A 15980-nucleotide genomic window follows, 5' to 3' on the forward strand; every position below is an offset into this window, starting at 1 on the left:
AGCTGAGTGGCTAGCTACACTACTGTTCCTATGTCTTCCTTCATTGTCACAAGTGGGAACAACAAACCACAACCCCTGACACACGTGTTATGAACTAGCCAAGGTTCATAGTTTGCTTCACTCCAAGTAAGCCAAGCAAACCACAACCTATTATCTATCTATTTATTGAATTCATATCCCACTCTTCATCAGCCATGTGATACTAGGGCATGCCACAACTGTCAGGGAACTGCCATCAGCTCAGAGGCGAGAGGTGGAAGGGCAGTTGTGTTACAGGGAGCCTCCGAAGATCTTGCGAAGCAGTTCTTCCTCTGGCGAGGAGGGAAGCCACACCTCCAGTGGGGAAGGGGAGAGCCTCAACACCGAGCCTGAGCAAAGCAGAGGGGAGGGGAGTCCCCCTTTGCCAGCGCCTGTTCTGCGCAGTAGTCCGGCGCAGAGAGGGGAGAAGGTTGGGGGTCACACGGCCGTTATGCTGGGGAAGGTATAAGGACTGCCCACTCCCAGATTCTGCTAGCGACTGAGCAGACATGGACTTAGAATCATAGAATCATAGAGTTGGAAGAGACCACAAGGGCCATCGAGTCCAACCCCCTGCCAAGCAGGAAACACCATCAGAGCACTCCTGACATATGGTTGTCAAGCCTCTGCTTAAAGACCTCCAAAGAAGGAGACTCCACCACACTCCTTGGCAGCAAATTCCACTGTCGAACAGCTCTTACTGTCAGGAAGTTCTTCCTAATGTTTAGGTGGAATCTTCTTTCTTGTAGTTTGGATCCATTGCTCCGTGTCCGCTTCTCTGGAGCAGCAGAAAACAACCTTTCTCCCTCCTCTATGTGACATCCTTTGTGACTTGCGAGGCTCTGCACTGTAAATGGTTTGTTCAGTGGTACTTCGGGTTAAGTACTTAATTCGTTCCGGAGGTCCGTTCTTAACCTGAAACTGTTTTTAACCTTAAGCACCACTTTAGCTAATGGGGCCTCCCACTGCCACTGCACTGCTGGAGCACGATTTCTGTTCTCATCCTGAAGAACTATTTCTGGGTTAGCAGAGTCTGTAACCTGAAGCGTATGTAACCTGAGGTACCACTGTATAGATAATAAAGCCTGGGAAAGACAGGTTGGAGTCTTGCCTGTTTGCTCCCAAGCAACAACATCAGCACCTGACAACAATAAAAAATGTAACAATAAAAACCAAGGTGAAGCCAATGTTTGTTCTCCACCTCCCAATCATAGTTGGTTGGGTGTGAAACAAGACACAATCCCTGGTTTGAATATAAGGTTAAACCAGTGGACGTGGTTTCTTGCTCCAGCTTGCACAATTTTATTTTATTTTGTTTATTAGATTTATATACATGTACCGCCCTTCATCATAAGATCTCAGGGCGGTTCACATTATAAAATACAGGATAAAACATGCAAATAAATAAAACGAAACAGCAAAACAACAACCTTCCCTTCCCACAGACACATTTAAAAGGCTGTAGAATATTAATCAGCCAAAAGCCTGGTGGAAGAGGAATATTTCCAAGTGAAATCAACAGGACATAAAAGCACTAAATTTATGCCCAAAGAAATACAGCAATATATTTTAGCCCTATAATATGTAGGAAACAGTTGTATATTTTGCTCCAGTTCTATGTCACATCCTTTTTCCAGAGTGTTTACTCAAAGAGTAGGAGTCTCCCTCACCCAACATTCCAAGAGATTGGAAACATGGGTCACACATAGGAGTAGTACCAGATTTAAAGTGCCCCTCCTTCTGTTTCAAATCCTGGATAGTGGCCAGACCACCCAACAAATAACTCTTAACTCTACTCATCCCAACACAAAATACCGTTGAATTTAAAACAATTGATCTTGTAGCACCTTAAAGGCAAACATGTTTATTGTAGCATAAGTTTTCATGGGCCACAGCCCGATTCATGCAAGGAGTTAATAATTAAATTCAATTAAAATGTGTGCTTCTCCCCCTAGAAATGCATATTACTTCATCACAGACCAGATACAATGTGACAGCAGGCTGCAGTATTATATTTCCTCATAACGTTTCAATAGCATGCCAATTATTTTGCAAGATAGCATGCCAATTATTTTGCTCATATCAGTTTTCTATCATGCACAGCATGGATTCAACCAAGAACTTGCAAACTCATGAAAACCTCTAGTTCCAGTATTCATAGCTATCAAAAAAGGTTTTAACAGCACATCTTTCACAGAGATATAATATGCAATTATTGTTAGAATTCAGCCCCCAAAGAGCAGCTGAAGCATTTCCATGAGCGTTAAGTCAGCCATGCTACTTGAAACTTGGTAACTTGCCTGAATCCAGCAGAAACTGCCACAGATGAGCAGCCCATCAGGCCAGCCCAAACAAGTGAGATGCAGGTCTGCACCAGGAGGCAAACATCAGGAGCATCTTTCTGCACTGTATTGCACTATATTCCATACATAAATAAGCTATGGGAGCCAAAACTGCCGACCCAAAAAATTATGCAATTTAAACCCCACCTTTTCCCGGATTTAACTTTCTGAAACCAACTCACAAATTTTCCTTAAACACGGATATAAGAAAATTGCCTCAAAGTTATGAACAAAGATAAAGAAGATTAACATCAATTACTAATCTTTGTGTTGGAACTATCAAGAAGAGACGGACAGCTTTTCTCACCATGTGGTTGAATTGCAAGGTGTAAAAAAAAGGAAAAAAAGAGCTTTTTAAAAATTATTTATATAACATCTTTTCTTCCAAGGAGCTCAAGGTGGTGTACATGGTTATCCTATCTGTTTCATCCTTACAACAACCTTGTGAGGCAGGTTAGGCTAAGAGATGGTGACTGGCCCAAGGTCACCTAGCCAAATGGGGATTTCAACTCTGCTTTCCCAGCTCATAGTCGAACACTCTAAACAAATTCACCTTCCATTATTTTTACTAAACTATGTGAAAACAAGGGACGCGGGTGACGCTGTGGGTTAAACCACAGAGCCTAGAGCTTGCTGATCAGAAGGTTGATGGTTCGAATCCCCGCAACGGGGTGAGCTCCCGTTGCTCCGTCCCAGCTCCTGCCCACCTAGCAGTTCGAAAGCACGTCAAAGTGCAAGTAGATAAATAGGTACTGCTCCAGCGGGAAGGTAAACGGCGTTTCCGTGCGCTGCTCTGGTTCGCCAGAAGCAGCTTAGTCATGCAGGCCACATGACCCAGAAGCTGTACGCTGGCTTGCTCGGCCAATAAAGCGAGATGAGCGTCGCAACCCCAGAGTCGGTCACGACTGGACCTAATGGTCAGGGGTCCCTTTACCCTTTACTATGTGAAAACAAAGTTAGATCTGAAGAAGGAAAACAGGTTTCTACATGGTTGCTGGAGCCAGAATTTAGGGTTTTGAGGTTATGGTATGACAATTTATCTAAGGTATCAAGAAGGAAGACAGAGTCAAGGTAACTTTTTGTTACAGAAAAACGTATGCTGTGACAATAATAAAGTAGAAATGGGGGGGGGGGGAATCTGAATAGAGGAATTCATGATCCAGCTAGAGTAATACTGATTTTATATAAACATTCTTCTGTATGTCCTATGCATACAGTAACTTTGCAGTAAAGGTAAAGGACTCCTGACAGTTAAGTCCAGTCGCGAACGACTGTGGGGTTGCAGCGGTTGTCCGAAGACAGTTTTTCTGGGTCATGTGGCCAGCATGACTAAGCCACTTCTGGCGAAACCAGAGCAGCGCACAGAAACGCCATTTACCTTCCCGCCAGAGTGGTACCTATTTATCTACTTGTACTTTTTGGGGTGCTTTCGAACTGCTAGGCTGGCAGGAGCAGGGACTGAGCAACGGGAGCTCACCCCATTGTGGGGATTTGAACCGCCGACCTTCTGATCAGCAAGCCCAAGAGGCTCAGTGGTTTAGACCACATCGCCACCCGCGTCCCAGCTTTGCAGTAGAGCACAGCATGTACTCATTCACAAATTCTGGTGCTCCATCATAGCTTGAGAGTTAGAACTAGTGATCAATATACCAGACAACAGGATACCCAAGCAGAGGAAGTTTATAGAACGTCTCCAAGATGTTACAGGTCAAAAAGGGCCTCAGATGTATGGCTGACTTTGTCGTTTCAACATGAGGAACAAGCTAAGTTTCTGAAGTGACTTGTCAGCACCAGGGGCTAACACTCATGAATAATAGTTCCTGAGCCACAACCTGCCTTAGAGGGATGAATATCTTGCTGTGCAAAGTGTTAAGACAGGGCACATGCTGGTTTGCTTGCATTAACATAATGCAACAGAAACGTTTCTTGCTTACAAAGCTACACTGAGAAATATTAGATTTACGAACAAGATGAGGGCGACTTGGAATACAGATTGTACAGATCCTGTTGAGAAAATGTAAAGTGGGCAGATGTGGGACAAAAGACTTACTATAAGGTTCAAAAGATTTATGTTTTATATATTTACAATCATAACAGATTCAATTTGTAAAAATTACGCTACCTTTTACATTCCCCCAAAGGCCAAAACAGGTTTATGTGTGCAATATTTATAAAAGGAAGACGTCACCATCCCTATACTAGTTGTTTTTCATGTATATTGATTGGGTCCAATGATTTATACATATTTTAGGAAAGTGGAAAATGCATCCTGTCCTGGCTGCCAGTGATTTATCACAAGCCCTTGGTAAACAATAAATATTACCAATTGCATCTAATTTGGGTGACAAAGCTTTTTTGTTCCAATACACATATGTCATGCAATCCCTCTAAACTAATCAGAAACAGAACAAGACTTAACCTATTTCACATTTCTTGACGTTACCCCTGCCTCCTGTCTAGACAGATGGCTAATTAGAACGGAATCATTTCTTACGGAGGATACACGTAATATGATACAGAACTAGTCGGTGCAATATTTACTTTTGGAGTATAGTCAAAGTGAACCAAAGACCTATAATTAATTGGATAGGAACAGCTAAAAGTTCAGGCATATACTATAAAGGTGATATTTTCATTTTAAAAATTGAGCATTTTCCCTAGAAAGTGCATTGGTTATGTAAAGGAAGGCAAGGAATAACGGGCTTTGAAGACTGACTTTTTTATTTTCTTACCTAAGTTATATCCTCTACCTTCGACATAAATTTTGCTGCCAACTAATAATAACTAATATAAAGCATACAAAGTAAAGCAGTAAATTAAAACAACAATTGAAAGCGGAAACAACCCATTCAAATAAACAGTAAAATTAAACTGCTCTATTTTTTTATTTAAAAAGAACCACTTAATTTAGCAGCTTTTTAAAGCCTGGAAAAACAGATATTTTTGTCTAATGTCTAGTAATGAGGCCCCAAGACAGGCTTCTTTAAGAAGGTCAATACAAAAGAAAGGAGCCACAACAGAAAAGGCCCACTTTCTAGTTGCCAGCCACAACACTTCACACAGAAGGAGGACCCAGAGAAAGTTTTTAGATTACAGTCTCAGTGGACTGGCAGACTGATATGGAAGGTGGCCCAAAAGCACCTGTATGTTGTCAGGATTGAGTTTCAATTTATTGACTCTCATCCAGTTTGACATTGCTCCCAAACACCAATTTCAGTGTCACCTGAAAGACAAACCTGGAAATGTCATCTGCATATTGGTGACATATTTGTCTACATCCTGCAAAGGTTTTAAATTTAGTAGACATTTTGATACAACTGAAAGTACATCACAAGCCACCGATGAAGGCAATGTTCATAGGACAGAAGAACGGCTGTAAGGGTAGCTTAAGCAAAGCTTGATCCACCCTTACAACTTTTTGACTAAGCTTTGGGGCAACCTTTGAGGAAAGTGCAAAACAAATTAAATGCAAGTTGCAAGATTGTGCCAGCAGAGACTCTTAGTCACACAAACCCTTAGTATGCAGTTAGCTTCTGGTTGTGATTTGAGAACCCGCCACCCGCATAGGATTAAAAATAAGACACAAAGTCACATTATTTTAGGTTAATGGGCAAAATTAGGCCACAATTTTTATTGATGTGAGTAGTATTGGCTTAGGCACTGGATGACACAGCAATACAAGACTCCACCCCGCTCAGCCAGAAGTCATATCAGGGTTAACAACCAATGTGAGGAGCTTGTTGATGTAAATACAACTGGAAGTTCCCCCATGACATCACCGGGGTCATAACATGGCCCTAGCCACCAGCAGGGCACTGGACAGGAACCACAACCGCCGGATTCCTTTAACGAAATACCCAAAAGAGGAGGGGTAGATGATGGCCCATAACCAATCCTCCAACACAGCACACATATTCTAATGCCTAACAGCCAACACCAGAAAGCTGTGATGAATTGCTACGAAATAGGCAAAAAAACCAAGAGGCTGGTGTCAATTTGCCAAATGGATAAAAAAGTCCTACCAGGCCCTTTGGGCAACCAACCGAAGTCCATAGCAAGGTCAATACGCAAATGAAGCTGACCTAAGAGGGAGGGAGGGCGGGAGATTCGAAGAAAGCAGGAACAGACTGGGAGCTGAGCGCTGCCGCGGCTGTTTAAATGTGGCTAGCCCCGCCCACCAGCCGGCCCTATTGGTCGGCTGGAAGGCTTGGTCATGGCAGCAGAAGCAATCAGGAGCAGGGAGCCGAATATGCCTCCCTGTCCCTGCGGGAAGCTGCTCCCGTTCACAATCCCTCCCCTCTGGGAGGAGGAGAAGCCTTATCTTAAAGTTTCGCCAAGTCTGAAACAAAAATGAGGAATAGCCTTTCAATTCCCCTTTTCACTTAAAACGCCATGATATGAAGGATTCGTGGAAAATAAGAGTTTTGGTCTGGCAAGAATAAGAGTGGCCCTGCCAAAATCAGCCTGCTGAAATGGATGTATTGTTATTCAAAGTTCCCTAGTATTACTTGTCACTGGCTCAGAGAGAGAGCAGGGGGAGCATGGCTGATAAGAGCTTGCTCCCATTCCAACTATGAGAAAGAGAAGGGGGAAGAAGACATCACAACACAGCTTAAGGCAGCAGAATCCAAGGAACGTAATGTTCAGTGAAAGGACTGTGCTATTCATAAAACACTACTAGTCTGCTCTGATTTACCTTCAACACAAACACACATACAAATTGTCCAGAGATGCAGTATCAAGGAAGAGCAACTTTTGAGAATCTGGGCATCTCAATAAGGATTCCGACTCCAGAACATGCTTTTTTGCCTCTGAATTTCCAATATTGGACCAATCCTTCTTTAAAGTATTGTGAAGACAACCATGGTTAAACCTTCTATTGCACACACACCAGGCACTCATTGCCAAACCAAAAATAAAGTTAAAGGCATGGCCAAAAGCTTTAAAGCAGAAAGTCTATACTACTCCCGACAAAATGGTGGTGTCGCTGCAATGCAAAGACAAATCCTTATTAGATTCCAGAGGCTGCAGTCTCTGAGGCTGGCGCCCATGGAGCTAGTAATTCAGGAATGAATGAATCCCTCAGTGTGCTTTACAGCAATTAAAAAATGTATATTTCATAAACTGGCACTCCTGTCGCTTCATTTGTGCTAATTGACCACAATGCAAAGCATTATCCCGATATCCCAAACTACAAGTTTTAACAGCCTTATAAACAGGGCACCAGGACAGAATTCTTTGTGTGATTAGGGGCAAAAAAGGGAGCAGATTAATTTGTCACTAGCTAAAAAAGAGCAGGGCTGGAAACAATCCAACACTTCTCAGTAAGTGTTGTTTTACTAGCACAGTGCTGTTGTTAAGTAGACTGTAAATGAACTTCTAGCCTGCCTAGATGAATACTGGGAAACAATCACATCACTGTTTTTATAAAATGTTTAAGGTGTTTCAGTACTACCCCCATCTCCCTCTAACACGGTTTCCTACACCAGCTTCCTTCAGCGACAGACTTTTATTTGGCCCATAAATCACTTAAAATTCAACTTGGTACCCAGACACATAGCTGAAACTCTACTGGCAAAATGCGGTCTTATAGTAGTCTAAGTCACAGCTCCAACAATCCGTATGTCCCTACCACCTACCAATAATTCTGGAGCAAAAATAAATTTCCACCGGTACTTGAATCCTAGCTATATTTAGGAGGCATTTTCAAACACAAAAATGTCCATTTTGGAAAAACAGCATATTCTGAACATAAAGACTCCTCCTTTAAGAGGACTGACCCTGTTTTTTTTAACTTAAAAAAATAGTTGCTGTTTATTAAGATTTATACCCCACTACTCAAGAATTTGCCAGGGCAACTCACAACAACATATTTAAGAGAGAAAAACACATAAACGTAAGTTGAAAATATCAAATCTATTAAAGTACAATTGTTATCATTAAGTAGATAAATTGAAGCTTAAAAGCCTAAAAAATACAAAACTGTTTGCCTAACAAAAGTCATTAGAGTGGACAGTGGCGTAGCGTGGGTTGTCAGCACCAGGGGCAAGGCAAGTAATTTGCACCCCCTAACCCATGGATTTGCGCCCCCTAACCCTAACCCCCAGATGTTGCGCCCGGTGCGGCCAGCCCCCCCTACACCCCCCACGCTACGCCACTGAGAGTGGATACCAGGTAAGTCTCTTAGAGGAATGTGTTGCAAAGCTGGGATGCCACCTTTCCCTGGTAACCACCAGCCACACATCTGAGATTGGAAGAACTCAGAGAAGGCTGATGATCTAAATACTGGCAGAAACCTTTGGAAGCAGGATCTTCTTTATGTACCATGGCCCCAAGCTATAAAGGGCTTTAAAAAATTCAAGACCACTGTGAATTGAGCTGAGAAACATATCTGAAACCAAATGAATTGATGTAGGATGCTAATAACCAGCCTCAATTAGCAGGTCAGCAGTCATTTTGTGAACCTAGTACAGTTTCAGAACCGTCTTCTAACAGTTACCATAAAACAGGTAACTTGGAGATTACCAAAGCATGGGTGTGCCAGCCTTCTCTGTCTAGGTGGGAACTCAAATGGAATGCAATCTAAGTTGGCAAAAAGGCTGTTCTACTTTTGCTATTAATATGCATTTATATAATTTGGGAGTATTTAAATAATTTATATAAATACATTTATATAATTTGGGAGCATCTAGAAGAAAAGGCAGCATGAGGAACATTTTAATATTCATACTCATACATTTTAATACTCCTTGAAGTATTTCTCAATCTTTATTCAAGGCTGCAATGAAAAGGCTGTGTAAGAACAAAGAGCTAACAGAAAGTCAATCACAATGAAAATAAGACTAGTAAAAAGGAATTCAAATAGGTAGCAATGTTGGTCTGACGCAGTCGAAATAAATACAAAAAAATTAAAATTGTCCAGTATTATACCCAGAACACACAAAAGCTTATACCCAGAACAAACTTAGTTGGTCTCTAAGGTGCTACTGGACAATTTTTTTAATTTAGTAAAAAGGAAGGTGCAATCATTTCTTTATCCCAACTGAGAATGCTGCAAACACAAAGGTCTACACAGCTGTCTTTGGATACTAACCCCTTTCTCCAGGATACCTCCTTCTGATTCATGACCATATCACATTAAGTTTAAATACCCTTTGGGTATTTGGGTGGAATCCAAATTTTAATTTTTAAGAAATCTGTTTAAGTTATCCTCTCATTGTTACTTAGTTATTTTGTTATGGGTGAATACTTAAGGTTACATACAGGATGTGTGCCTTACTTGAGTACAGTGGTACCTCAGGTTACAAACACTTCGGGTTACAGACTCCGCTAACCCAGAGGTAGTACCTCAGGTTAAGAACTTTATCTCAGGATGAGAACAGAAATCGCATGATGGCAGCACGGCAGCAGCGGGAGGCCCCATCAGCTAACGTGGTACCTCAGGTTAAGAACGGACCTCCAGAACGAATTAAGTTCTTAACCTGAAGTACCACTGTATTTAGCCCCTTTGCAAGCATTTAATCAATCTTGGCATCTTTGCGACCCTGCAGCACTTATTAGTTGTAAAACCTTAGCAATAGGATAAATAATAGGAAAGGATAAATAAATAATTACTGCAAAGCAGTAAGTACAAGTGTTTTGTTGTCAAATTGCTGCCTGGTGAACCAACTAGCAGGATTACCACTACCAAAATCTTTAAAGACAGGCATTAATGGTTGACAACTTCATCCCCATTCAGGCAGCTCAAATTAAATATGGCCAGGAATACCAGTCAAAACAATTTCAGTTTTCAAATATCTGGAACCAATTAGCTGAGGGGGAAAGTTTCCAAAGGGCCACCCATTAATAAACACAAAATAATTTGCGTCTGCTGTCTTGTTTGTGATAATTTTTTTATTGCTACCTCAGTTTCAGATGTCACAGTAATTACTTCCACATTCTGATTAAAACACGAATTGAAGCCACATGTTAAAAGCCTCTCTCTCTCTCTCTCTCTCTCTCTCTCTCTCTCTGTAAAAAACAGAAGGAATAAGCTCGGTTTTTAAAGTTATTGAAACACTGACAGCTAAAAAGAGTGCTGCCTCATTTCTGAACAACAACTGGACTCCTAAGTTTCACTGCCCTGAAGCAATAAACCACTGTAATAGCTCCTAATTGAATCCCTTCAAAAGAAAATTAGTTAACCCTTCGATGAAAAAGGAACTAGGCTCTCTCAAAGATTTACAGTAATTAGAAGATTAAGAGCTATATTAAAGGCAGGCAGTACCACTGTGACAGAGAGACCAACAAATTCCCTCTTCCATTATGTATTTATTTTGATTTACAATCTCTCATCCCAAAAGTTTAGGATGGCATCATTTAAACCCAATATTAGTTAGGAATGCAGAAACAAAACATCTAACTATATAGTTTTAGATACATAGCTCTTTTTTCGTTGTAAGCTTTCTTTTCTTACATACGCACAAAGACGCATGCACAAACGCAAGTCTCTCTGTGCAGGAGTGAGAGGTAACTAGGCACAAACACAGACACATGCTTATATAAATTAATGTATATTGCAAGAGAAGCCAGTCCCAAATATTTTAGGCACACTTTTATCAGATGGCTTTCCTCTCTTTCAAGCAAGAAAGCTAATCCTTCAAATTATGACAGCTGGAAAGGAGCCAGTCCCAGAATGACTATGGTAGTTATATGCTAGTCTCCCCACTCCCTAAAAAGTTCTACTTCCAGCCTGCTTTTATTTTTTTTTATTTTTTTAAGTATCCCATTTTTTAGGGCAATGTGCTCCCCCAAGGTGGGGGGCATACAAATCATAACAGGATATAAACACAGCAATTTATAACAGGGTGGGAAGCCTATGTCGTTTCAGATATTGTTGGACTACTATTTCCATCATCTCCAATCTTTGGCCATGCTGGTTGGGGCTGACAGGAACTGGAGTCCAACACCTGGAGAGCTGGTTTCCCACCCATTGTTTAAAAACAACAGTCAACCCCCTTAAAATAGGCTGCAAAGGCACAACTAAGCAGAAAGAGAGAGAGAACAGCAAGAAGGCAACGCTAATGCAAGAAAAAAATAAAACTAGAAGCTGTGAGACTTCCTGGGTAATTGCGTTCCAAAAGTATGGGGCCACCACTATAGAGACCCCGTCTCTAGTATCCATCTACCTGTCTCTTAATGACAGACCAGAAAGCAGGGCCTGCAAGGCTGACCGTAAAGCTTGAGCAGGCACAGGTAGCCATTCAGGTAACATGGTCCCCAACTATTTTATTAACATTCCCCACTTAAAAAAAGAAAATTATGGATGAAGTACTTATAGATTTAACTATTGAGAAGCATAGTATTTATTTATTTATTTATTTATTTATTTATTTATTTCGTTTGTATCCGGTGTTTCTTCCAAGGAGCTGTAAAATCGGATATAGTAGGCTAAGAGAGATGCTCACTGACCAGGTTCATGGCTATGAAAGGATTTGAAATGGGATCTCCCCCATCCTAGATCAGTACTTTGACCACTGTACTACTCTGTGCCTTAGTGACCCTATTCACCTTGCATATGTGGAACAGGAGTCATTCCCATTCCATGAAGGCAATATTAGAATCCAGGTCCTTCCCTCCTTCTAGGAACCCATCCTTAGCCTGCCATGAAACATTCCCTTCCTGTGTGCTTCCTCAGAACATCTGGCCTCTTTGTAGACTGGGTAGCAAGTTGGTACGATGTTTGCCCTGAAATTTGATGGGTCGGAGTAAGGCTTTGTTAGTTATATCATGCCTGTTTTAGGTTTCCAGTTTGATAGAACTGCAGCCAGCTTTCATGGTCGAATAGGTTATCGGGATGAAACAGAAATACAGTGGTACCTCAGGTTAAGTACTTAATTCATTCCAGAGGTCCGTTCTTAACCTGAAGCACCACTTTAGCTAATAGGACCTCCCGCCGCCGCCACACAATTTCTGTTCTCATCCTGAAGCAAAGTTCTTAACCCGAGTTACTACAGTGGTGCCCCGCAAGACGAATGCCTCGCAAAACGAAAAACGCGTAAGACGAAAGGGTTTTTCGGGTTTTGTGTCGCTTCGCAAAACAAATTTCCCCATGGGCTTGCTTTGCAAGACGAAAACGTCTTGCGAGTTTGTTCGCTTTTTTCCTAAAGGCACTTGAAGAGGCGCAGTTGCGACGGACCGTGCTTCGCAAGACGAAAAACATTGCAAGCCGAAAAGACTCGCGGAACGAATTATTTTCGTCTTGCGAGGCACCACTGTATTTCTGGGTTAGCGGAGTCTGTAACCTGAAGCGTATGTAACCTGAAGCATATGTAACCCGAGGTACCACCGTACTGAATAGGACAAAAGAACTGTATAGACTGTGGTGCCAAGCTGCACTTTGCACCCCGTACCAAAAGCTGTTCTATAAGCAAGAAGCCGCAGCTTCTGAACAGTTTTAGTGCAGCAATTTGGAACCACTTGTAGTGAGGTTAGCAGGGGGGGGGCATCACGTGCTCATCACCATTAAAATTTACTAAAAACTTTCACTGGGGCACTGACATCAAAAACACACTGAACGCCAAACAGATTTCAACAGCTGACAATAATTTTATCTGGCAATTCTGACCAGAACACTTTTACTTACAAGACTCCATGACAGGGATCCAAGCATTAGAAATACAGAATGGCAATAACTTGTTCACCAATCTTATTTAAGTCATTTCATGACGGGAGCCAAAACTGGGGAACTATTTTCCAAAGTTTAAAAGGTGAAGCAACCTCAAAGTGAAAACTTCTTGACTATTCTATTATTTTAAGTTTATGGGGAACGTTTAATGCATTTGGTCTCTCACTCAATTACATTTTCCAAGAATATTTGGTGGGAGGGGAAGAGAATCCCTTTGCTGCACATGTAAGCATTACACATTTTCTCAACAAGTTGACTCGCTTTACATCAAGGATTAAAAACTGGAGACTCTTTAGAAGTCTATGAAATGTAGATTCTCTTATGCAGTCATCCTACATGCAATACCATTACTCCTCTCCTGTGAGGTGATTTTGGGACGGGGTGGTCAAATACCTTCTCAAATACTTAAATCCACGTGATGCAAAGGTCACTGCAAAGATGCAAGTCAGCCAGCAACTTTGAAATAGCTCAGATAGCTTCTGTACATAAGCAAACAGAGTTCTGAACTGGCCTCTTAACTTTTCAAGTAATTCTCTTCCCTAACTTACCTAGCTGCCCAGCATACTTCCAGGGAACAAAGTTACTTGGAACAGCTACAGGAAGCAGATTGGCCAAGATGAAAAGATCCATGTATATGACAGGTAGTTCCAGGTACAGTGGTACTTCTGGTTACGTACTTAATTCGTTCCAGAGGTCCATTCTTAACCTGAAACTGTTCTTAACCTGAAGCACCATGGGGCCTCCTGCTGCCGCTGTCTGTTTTCTCATCCTGTTTTCTCATTTCTGTTCTCATCCTGAAGCAAAGTTCTTAACCCGAAGTACTATTTCTGGGTTAGTGGAGTCTGTAACCTGAAGCGTATGTAACCTGAGGTACCACTGTACAGTGGAATCTCGGGATGTAAACGGGATCCGTTCCGGAGCCCCGTTCGCATCCCGAACGGAACACAAGACGTTTCGCCACTTCTGTGTATGCACGTGACCTCATTTTGAGCGTCTTCGCATGCGCGAGCGGCGAAACCCAGAAGTAATGCGCTCCGTCACTTCCGGGTTGCTGCGGAGTGCAACCCAAACACGCTCAACCTGAAGCACATTCAACCCGAGGTATGACTGTATAGATATTTTGACTTTTTTTCTATTTAAATCAGTAAATCAGGGTTTTTTTCGGTTTTTTGGTTGGTTGGTTTGTTTTTGCCCCTTAACTAATCAACTTGGGGGATTTTATTTTCATTTGGCTTTTAGCGACACCAATCCTGTCTGCAAAGTGACCTGCCTTCCATCAAGATTGACATTTACAAGCTTTCCTAGAGTGTACCTTCCTCCACTTTCTTCCATTAATCAAGACATAAGGAGCATATCACAGAGACAAGATTCCACCTCCCCCACATGCCCACTCAGGGCCTCTGTTTGTTATCTGCCTTGGTTCAAGCACACACAAGTTCCATTTAAAACTTTCCCTCTGCCATTTCCACCAAGCACCTAGCTGTCCATTTCCCAAACCTCTGACAGCTTCCCCCCTGAATTAAAGTTTAAATTACATTTCCCTCTTGAACCCAAAAGGTGCACACTTCTAAGAGTTGCAATAATTTATTTATTCCATCATTCTGAGAACTTACTTGCCACCCTTTAATTAAATTATTTTCAGAGTGACTTGCAGGTAAAGTCATAAAATACAAAGCAAAATGCATATTATAACAGAGAATTGCCTATCTGAAGTTCCACTTCCATGATTGCATGCATTTAGGAGAGTAGATAGAAGCAAGAAAGCACAGACCAGCAACTTGTGCAGCCCTGCAACCTGAAGTCTCCTGTAACAGCCAGGCAATTTTGCTTGTTTCTGTATCAGGTGTGGTCGGATGCTCCAACCAGATCTAATAAAGTGATATGGAAGAATCAACTGCACCCCACAAATGCTAATTAGAACAAAATAAGCTCAGATCATGCAAAGACACAGCAGGCAGCTTCTTCTGTGGGTGAAAATAATTGGCTGAAGGAATTTTTAATTCATGTATTTCTGGCAGCTTACTAAAACATCACAACACACATTTTAGGAATTACTGCCTTAGGCTGCAAATCTTTGATTGTGTCCAGGGAATAACTGTGAAAAACCCTGTAGTGTTGTAAGTACAGTGGTACCTTGGTTCTCGAACTTAATCCGTTCCGGGAGTCCGTTCGACTCCCGGAACCGTTCAAAAACCAAGGTGCAGCTTCCGATTGGCTGCAGGAGCTTCCTGCACTCAATCGGAAGCTGGGTCGGAACGTTTCAGCTTCCAAAAAACGTTTGCAAACCAGAACACTCACTTCCGAGTTTGCAGCGTTTGGGAGCCGATTTGTTTGACAACTGAGCCCTTCGAGAACCAAGGTACCACTGTAGTTATTTTTCAACCCAGATCCTTTTATTCGGCTGGTTCTCCTTTAGGGGCTGGAGGTAAATAGGATGGGAGCTTTGAGTCATTCTATTCAATGCATCAAAATACACCTGTACATAATGCTCCTGGAAGCATCTCCCTTCTGAAGGATTCTTGTGCTGGAGATGGGTCAGTACAAAGACTCTCTCCCCGCACATCCTTTCTGCCACTATGACACTTTTATAACAGAAAAATGGAATACCAGAATAAGACTAGGCTGCAATTTGGAAGTTTCTGCCTTGTCTGCATTAAGCTTCAGTTTATTTGCCCCAGCCCAGCCCAGCCCTATCAGTATCCATTTAGAATTTTGACTCTGAATGCAATTATTATGTAACTGCAAATGCAACTCAAATTAGATCTTCTCAATATGCATGTTCATTGGTAGCACATTGGAGTTTAATTCTGAGCAATTATAGCTGCATATTTTTTCTATGCTATGCTGTGGTGACAGGCTCAAGTTCAGCCATGAAGCAGAAGAAATGTGCCGATCCTGTCATCATTTGTCATTGAGCTATGCAACCTGCTAAGGATCCCAGTCTCCTATTTGGA

At 41.9% G+C, this 15980-nt stretch overlaps 1 protein-coding gene and 1 long non-coding RNA gene across 2 annotated transcripts in view; one reads left to right on the top strand and one right to left on the bottom strand.

The window, feature by feature from the left end:
- TMEM135 (transmembrane protein 135) overlaps positions 1-15980 on the bottom strand; it is a 174888-nt gene that overhangs the window by 120874 nt on the left and 38034 nt on the right. The window lies entirely within an intron of this gene.
- LOC309369432 overlaps positions 12545-15980 on the top strand; it is an 86783-nt gene continuing 83347 nt past the window's right edge. Inside the window, exon 1 of the long non-coding RNA XR_014168127.1 lies at positions 12545-12680. This is a non-coding gene — a long non-coding RNA (uncharacterized lncRNA). The remainder of the gene's footprint in view (positions 12681-15980) is intronic.

This window comes from Podarcis melisellensis (genome assembly GCF_964234715.1).
Source record: "Podarcis melisellensis genome assembly, chromosome: 4".
Taxonomy (NCBI): Eukaryota; Metazoa; Chordata; class Lepidosauria; order Squamata; family Lacertidae; genus Podarcis; species Podarcis melisellensis.